Here is a 9,099-nt window from a genome sequence, read left to right on the forward strand (position 1 = left end):
TCTCATTTGTTCCATATAAGTGCCTGTGCTTGGATAGTATTGTCCCATAGACAAAGTCGCTTCTGGTGCAAACAGATCTCAGAGTATGCATTTTTGCACCCCAAAAATCATCTTCACTTTTCAAGGGATCACTCTCAGACAGGGTGAAGGGACACTTTCCAAGCACCACCAACTGGATGTTMGTTAGGTTCAATGACCTTTAGTGTGTCTCTTAATCAGACAGCTCCAGTGGCAGCTGCAAAGGTATCACACCATCACAAATATGAGGCTTAGCCCAGCTACAAAACCCAGTTTAGCATTTTTTGCTTCAYAGAAAGAAAAGGGTAAGGTGTACTGTGCAGGAAAAATGTCCCTTAATCCGCATTACGTTGGGTACCAAACACAGTACTTTTTACTTGGTTTGAATAAAAAAGTGTGTCACAGCATTTCTGAGAGCATCGGCTTTGGCATTCCACGTTGCTGGTAATGTGCCATCCGTTTTTGTACAAAATAAAGAAAAATACTGCTTCYAAACATTCAGTGTTGACCACAGCATCATTTAGGCTCTGTTGTGATATCCTAAATTCCTTTCCTATATAACAGTACTTGGAACAGGATAGTAGAATGTGACAATGGTAACCRCAGAATCACAGAGTCATAGAATTGTTGAGATTCAAATAGACCTTTATGATTATTGAGTCCAACTGTAATATAGTATCATGAGGCAGTGCTAAAACATAGACAAGACCCTACTTTTATATTGCTAGTACTAAAAATGTGAAAATTCAAGTTTTCATGAAAAGAATAGCACTGTCAAAGTACTCTGCTGAATTTAAACTGCTTTTTTTTTTTTTTTTTTGCTAAAGCAGATTTCATTGAAAGTATTATGCCACAATAGAAGCTTGATTACCAAACTCAGCTCTTGGTTCTATAGGAATTTAAAGGATTGAAGTAGGGAACAGTTACATTATTTTGAGGCAGCCATGTTTAAGTTTTCTTGAATAAACCAGCCCAGCATATAAAGAGCTTACACACTGAATTGTCATATGACTGTTTTCACAGTGATATGTAACAATAAATATCTTAGACCTATTTTCAGATATGGTAGTCCCACATTTCTACCAATGTGAATAATTACACATGTCTTCATTACTAGCACTAAATATGGTATGGTCATTCTTTTAAAGCACAGTCTAAATGAGTCTGTTTTACCTTTGTTGGAATCACAAAGTACAACCGACGAAGTTGTCAAATTTGGCAATTATTTCTTCAARGTATTGCCACTGTATATTTTCATGGCACAGAATTACTTGGAATTACATGACAGGTTGATCACAAATAGGTTTTTTTTCTTTGCCAGTCACACAGAGTCTCACCAAACAGRAGAGAGCATTTTCATGCCCTACTGCTAGTGACAATGGCAGAGATCTTAAAATCCATTTTATTGTGTGAAGCTGGATGAGTCTGAAAACTCACAGTATTTCCTTTATTATATAATTGATCTGCATCTCTTGCAGTCACTCTTCCATCATCTTTATATAAATTASGTTCTGAGAGTTATTTGATTTCTGCTTAATTTTTCCTTTCAATCAATAATGTTTGGTCACRTGGGACCAGTTTCCATAGTGAAGAATGTTTTGCATATTGTCCGTACTGTGCCTGTTGCTTGATCCACAGTTTATTTTTATATCCTTGATGATTTCCACATTTTTAGCTCAAATAAGCTTTAGTCAAAAGCCACTCTTGAAAGAATTTTCGGTGCAAGTCCTTTCTTGGGTTCAGGATAACTCTTCTAGTCTTGTAATCCGGTTACATATTCAGATGTCACTTTGTTTTCTTGTTGTTGGTGTGGATTTTTTAAATTATTATTTTGTTTATAATCCAAAAATATTTCATTTGGGGCATTTTTAGAGTTTCTTCAATCTCAACAAACCTTTTGCATTCATACTGGGAAGAATTTTTGCACTGCCATCAGGCAATTTTTTTCACCTGGTCATGTCCTAGCAGTTATCAACCTTTCAAGTTTTTCTAGCTGATTGGACAAAGATCTAGTAAGCTATAAGAAAAGTCTAGGTTCCCCAAGGAACCAGTTTTTCAAACTTAGAAGATTTTCTCGTTCAAATGAGGTATTTCTCCATGAATGAGTGGCTGCCAGGTCAGCTTCCTTCTCAGTTTTGCTGCCTCTTCTGCTGTTGCCTTCATGCTTTGGCATCCAGTTTCTGTGTCCATCTGTCATGACTTTTTCTTTTTTGAACAATAGCTGTAATAAATGTATATAAATGTGTTCATATAATTGATATCTTAAAGTACAAACTTTATATAGTTTTATATATATGTAGCCTTTCCCATGCTGGAGGATATACATTGTGCTCAAGGACATTTGGTAGAATGGGACACTTCTTCCTGATTTAAAAAAGGAAGTAATTTGATTCATTTTAATCATCAGAGCAATTAAGCTATGTTTCAGCTGTCAAAGATGAGTTGAAATCATCCCTGTTTGAAATYATCCCATCACTCTGAGGCCAGAACCAAGTTTGCAATAACTGTCATTTTCCTCTCTGGTTTTGCTCAGTTTTTAGTAAGCTCATTGAAGRCATTAAATTCAGCCAATCTGAATTAAAAGAAGCCTGCAGGAATAGTAACTAATGGCATTTTTCTTAATACACCTGTCTTTATGGACTGCATGTCACAGCAAAAATTTCTTCCCAGTATCTAATCTAAACCTACTCTCTTTCAGTTTAAAGCCATTCCCCTGGGGGATGCCATACTGGGGTTTGTCATAGGCCAGGTGCATCATCTTGCACTCGATCTTGTTAAAAATCATGAGATTCCCATGGGCAATGGGAATTCTGTCCAGGTCACTCTGAATGGCTATCCATCATTCAGGTGTCTCAGTTGCACACTCAGCTTGGTGTCATCTGCAGATTTGCTGAGGGTGTATCCATGTCATCCATGTCATTAATGAAAMAATTAAATAGCACTGATCCCCATATGAAGCCCTGAGRGACRCCACTTGTCACCAATGTCCATCAGGACAATGACCACTCTCCTCTGGATATGATCATCCAACCAATTTCTCTTCCACTGAACAGTCCACCAGTCAAATCCATCATTTTGCAATTCAGACACATGGATGTTGTGGGGGACCCCGTCAAAGGCTCTACTAAAGTTCAGATAAATGACATCTCTAACCCTTTCCTTGTCCACTGATGTGGTCATTCCATCATTCAAGGTCACTGGGTTGGTTCAGGCAGGTTGATCACAGCTTGGTGAAGCTGTGCTGGCTGTCTTGAATCACCCCCCTGTCCTCCATGTGCCCTAGCACAGCTTCCAAGAGGATCATAAAATTCCCAGGCACAGAGGTGAGGATGAGAGGTTGGTAGTTGTGAGGATCTTTCTAGCTTTTTAAAGGATGRACACAATGTTTCCCCTTTTCCAGTCACCTGGAGCTCTCCCTGACTGCCATGACTTTACAAATACTATGGAGAGTGRCTGGCCATTACATCAGCCAATTYCCTCAGGGCTCTGGGATTCATCTCTTCGGTCCCACAGACTTRTATACATTCAGGTTCCTCAGGGGATCATGAGCCAGGTCTTACTGTGGGAGGAGATTTGTTCCCTCAGGACCATCTTGCAGTTCATCCACTCAAGAGATGTGTAAACAGAGATTGCCATTGAAAACTGAGGCAAAAAACTTGCTGAGTACCTCATCCTTCCCCTCATCCAATGCTACATGTTTCCCAGCAGTGTTTATCAGGGGGATTGACTTCTGAACCTTCCTTTCTGGTTAACATACCTGTAGAAGCCCTTTCTTATTCTTTGCATTCCTTRCCAAGTTCAGTTCCACTTTGATTTGGTCTTCCTCACCTTCCTCACCCAATCCTACACAACCAAACTTCATACTTACACTTCTCCCAGGTTACCTGTCCTTGTTTCTATGCCCATGCATTTGCTTCTTTCCCTTTATTTTGACCCGCTGTTTCCTACCAAGCCATGCTTTTCTCTTGCCTTCCTTGCTTGGTTATGTGTTTAGAATCAGCAAGGTATCTGTCACGGCAATGTATCAAGGCTTAGTGATACCCACAATACCAGTCAAAGATCACTTGAAGGTCTGAGGACAGCTCCCTATCAAAGGCAGGAAAGGCCTTAGGAGGCAGCTTGCCTCTCTTCCCATGCAGCTGGGTGCCAGACCCCTGGGGAAGCAGCTTGAAGAGCCCGTTGGTGCACACAAGGTTTTGACATGAGGTCTGTAATTGTGTAGCATGAAGCATGAAAGCTGGATTTGGCAGATACATCATCAAGTGATCAAATTAGACTTTATCCTTTTAAAATACAATTTGATTACTGTCATAGTTTCACCCCAGMCAGCAACAGCCCCACATGCAGTTCYTTGCTCATTCTCACACGAGCAGAACTGGGGAGAGCATTATAAGGATAAAAGCTAAAAATCTCATGGGTTGAGATAAAGCCCATGGGTTAAGGTAAAGACAGTTTAATTYGGAAAGCAAAAGCAATACAAACAAGCAAAGCAAAAACAAGAAATTCATTCACCACTTCCCATGGGCGCAAAGGTGTTCAGCCATCTTCAGGAGAGCAGGGCCCCATCACACATGACAGTTACTTGGGAATACAAATGACATCATTCCAAACCTTCCCTTCCTCCTTCCCACCACTTTATATACTGGGTGTGTTGTAGTATGGTGTATATATGTGGGATATTATAGAAATAGCCCTTTGTTCAGTTAGGGTTGCCTGTACTGGCTGTGTCTGCTCCTAACCACCCATGCACGCCGAAATTCTTCACCAGCCTGGCAGTACAAAAAACAGAAAAGGCTTTGGCTCTGTGTAAGCCCTGCTCAACAATAACAAAAATGTCTCTATATTATCAATCTTGTGTTCAGCACAAATCTAAAACACAGCCCCATATCTGACACTTTGTGAGGACAAAAACTGTACCCCAGCCAAAACCAGCATGATTACTCACAGCTAAACCCTGTGATGTTAATTTATATACAACAGAATTCTTGCCCTTGCTACTTTCTCAGAGTGAATAGCTACACCTATCAATGAGGTGCTTCTATCACATTCTGCCTTTGCATTTTCTTTTGACATGCTTTCCTCTTTGGCAGGCTTTGACCTACATTGGAAAATGTAGYTTCACTGTTATGAGGTGTATCAGCCAATTGTGAGGCAGAGGAAACTGTCAGAGATTTATAAGGAGAAAAGAAATATTTTCTGTCTGTTCTTTTACTGTCGGCATTTGTCTCCATTTTTTCCATTTTTAAATCAGTCACTCCAGTCCTCAGTTTTCTAGTTCTAAATATTTTATTTAGAGGATGTAATTTACTAACTCAAGAGCTCTTTCAAAAGCTTTCTAACTTGATTACTGTCATTTGGAACATCTGCCTAACAAACTTTGCATTAGCAGAATGTGGTTTTCATTTCTCAGGAGATTCATTGGTTTAATTCCAGGACTCCTTAATCCATGAGTGATTTTGCATTAACAAAAGAATCATCCTTTGCCTCCTATTTCCTTAAAAGTACCTTTTTTTCTTTTTTTTTTTTTTTTTTTTTTTTTTTTTTTTAAATAGAATAACAGAACACAGGAGATAGAAGCAGTCCAGAGCACAGGTATTTTTAGCTAGCATCTATTGTAAGTATCTCTGAGAGATCAGGATGAATAGCCTCATCATCACTCCAGGCCTGCAGCCACCTGCACAATTAATAAATTGTATTCATCTGAGCAAAGCTGCCTGGCAGTTGACCCATTTTGCAAACACATACATAAATGTGWATGAGACCTTCAGTAGAGACCTCTTCCTACAGAGAGACCTTCAGAGAGACCTCCAGAGTTTMTGGAGTCAGGCTTTGTTTCTGTAGCACTGAAATAAAAGCTAAAGGGGAAAAAGAAATCACAAGAAAAAAAAAAAAAAGCTTTTTCTTAAAGCTCTTTGTCTTTGCAGGGATTTCTACCACTAGAAATAGGGTTTCTGTGACTATTTATTCTGTGACAGGCTGTAAAATGAGTATTTGTTGAAAGTTAATACTAAAAAAATCAATATTTTGGATATGGTCTTATTAACAAAGAATGATGCAATGAAATATGCAGGGATAATATTATTTCCTCTGTATGTTTCAGTGGTTTCAACTGAATAGCATCCTCAGTGTTACTAAGAGTTTCAATAGCTGAAATCCTTTCCATTTTTCTTAATAATCTTTGGGGGTTTATTTAAAAATGGATTAAATTATGTGGGTTGTTTGGGGTATAGAAAAGGAAAGCAGAACTCCAGTGCTGAATGCAAAGTTATGGCTTTGAGCTGTCTATGTTGTTCCGTTTAATGTGAGAATTTGTAGTGAGAACCTCTKCAAAGATCAGCACTTGCCAGATGTGTGAATTGGAAGTTGTAACACAAATTCTATTTGTTTGAAAAACTTGTAGTGAGATTTTTAAAAGCTGCCATTTTGGAAACKAGATGTAATTTTTTCAGAAAACTGCTTCTTAGTGACTTCAAYCTTAATGTCACAGCAAATACCTAATTCTCTTGCAGATTAAGAAACATATTTGTAAAACTATTATCTTAACTAATCAAAAGTAGTCTCAGAAAATCTTAGACTGAACATCACACAGCAGTTCAAGAAAAATACAGGCTACAAGACCAAAATTTTAGTTAGGAAGTGTTTAATATTATGAGCTAGCTGAACAAAGTGAGTGATCTCAAATATGTTTCAAAAAATTTGCTTTCTGTATACCACATTTCTCTGAAGAAATTTAGTTTTCATWTAGTACAAGAGGAAGGCCTTTCAAAACAATCTGCACATCTGGAGAAAACTTACTACCTCAAGCTWGTTCAGAATATACCTGAAAAAATGGCATTGGGACGCCACATTGTAGCAGAAATATGTTAAAACCAGACCAAGTCAATGGTGAATCATACTTCATATTGTTTTAATCTGCGAGTTTCCCAACAAAACCTTTTTGTTAATGGCGGATTATAGGCATTTGGGTAGATGTAAGCTTCTCTTCACAAAAATTGGATTTTTGTGGCCAGCAAAATGGAAACAGAGTTATATTTTTTAGACTCCAAAATAGTTCTTTTTATCTTGTGACAGGATATATCTTTGTTACTGCAGAGATATATAACTGATTGCTTTCACATGCCATCAATAAATAATTTTCTCGCTTTAATTAATTTTTCTAATTACATGCTTGAATAGAAACTGAGCTGAATGTATATGGCTACATTTTTCATGGCAATCTGTAGTATTAAAAGAATTTGTAAAAAAAATCTGCTTTTGTGTAATTCTAGGTGAGAGCTCAATTATCTATGTGCTCCCAGCAAATGAGAGTTAGATGCCTACGCATCTAATGCCTGATGCCTGACAGGAGATGGATTTAAGACATAATCTTCTTCTCACTGTTCCCTACTAGTCAATTTAGGCAGTTCTTGCTGTTTGAACTGACTTCTGCGGATCTTATTTGCAGGCATGTAACTCTTCTCTCACATTTTTTAAGGCTCTATCTTGTTGTCCTGTGAATTTCACTCAGCATCTGAGCTCTTGAGCTAGGCATTGAAACAATGCCTGTGGCAACTCCATTTCTTTCAGCTACTCAGCTGTGAAATGAGCAGCACTGCTCTTGAAGCATGATGGCTGCAAATGAAGCAGGAAGTTAGATCTCTCTCTGTTTAGTATCATAGGATCACAGGATGATTTGCTTTGGAAGGGACCCTAAAGATCATCTTGTTCGACCCCCCCTGCCATCAGCAGGGATGCCTTCCACTAGACTAGGTTGCTCAGAGTTCATCCACTTCCAGGGATAGGGCATACTCTGTTTTCTCTGGGAAACCTATTCCAGTGCCTCATCACCCTCACAGTAAAAAATTTTTTCCTAATATCCAAATTAAATCTATGCTCCTCCAGTTTAAAGCCATTCTCCCTTGTTCTATCGCTGCATTCCCTTGTAATAAGCCCCTCTCCAGACTTTCTTGTAGCCTCCTTTAGGTACTGGAAGGCTTCTATAAGATATCCCTGGAGGCTGTTATTCTGCAGACATATATATATGTATRTACATATATATGTGTGTGGGTGTGTGAGTGTATACTTAAAACAGTAAAAAATATGGTAAAGTAGGTTACAATGTTACGAGTGGAAGGGTTCTGAGTATTTGGATTTCAAAAATGTGCCATGCTTTTGAAATTTTAATCCAGACTTTTCCAGAATGATAGTCTCTTAGTCTTTTTGTATCCAAGATTTTCATTTATATTATTAAAGAATAAGGACCCATTCGCAAATGTACAAGACAGTCTACAGCTAGTGTTTTGCTTCTTGCTTTTTTTAACAAAACTTTCTCAGGCTAAGAACTTAATCCTACTTTAAAATGAAAMTTTACATAGCCAGGGATAATTGCAAATTTCTACCAGGAGATTGTAAGCTGTTTGACACCTAATCTTTTCCCTCTGTACCTCACTCTATCTGATTGGTTTAATCCATTCCAAGATCCTAAATTGCAGTGTCTCATTTGGGATATATAGTGCTTACTGCCAATTTGGGTTTTCTTTGAAACCTTTATCTTTAAAAATTTAGGAAAAATTTTGTGCTGTTTGCACCATGAAATGCAGCTGATGGAGATATTTAAGAAATGTCTTTTTTAGCCACACACAWGGTATTCATTTAATACCACAATTGTGGTACTCTAGAAGTATTGAATTTCATTGTAATGTTAGTGAAGTGAAAGGCAAGCTACCTGCTGTTTTTAGCAGCTGGCAAATAAATACCTTTTAATTTTRACATTTGAATGAATGACATCATTATCTCTTTATGCACCCACTAAAGCTGATAGCTGGTCATTTTCCTTGAAAAAAAAAGGTAAATATCAGAAGAAAATTTTGATGTTCATGTCCATTTTTCTGTCTATGAATTTTCTTAAGTTACAGGGAAGTCTTATAATTTAAACATACCCAGAACAAGACCTGAGAGTTGCATTCTATTCCCACAAACCTTCAGGACAAGAAGCAGTCAGAGTGAGCTAGTSCTTAGGCATTCCTCCCCAGAGATCCATCTTCATGGTTTTCCATACCAGTAAAATTGAATCCTCATACATGGGGAGTATACTTGGACACA

Source organism: Malurus melanocephalus, unplaced genomic scaffold, assembly GCF_030028575.1.
Source record: "Malurus melanocephalus ecotype Western Australia unplaced genomic scaffold, MMel_1.1 scaffold_15, whole genome shotgun sequence".
Taxonomy (NCBI): domain Eukaryota; kingdom Metazoa; phylum Chordata; class Aves; order Passeriformes; family Maluridae; genus Malurus; species Malurus melanocephalus.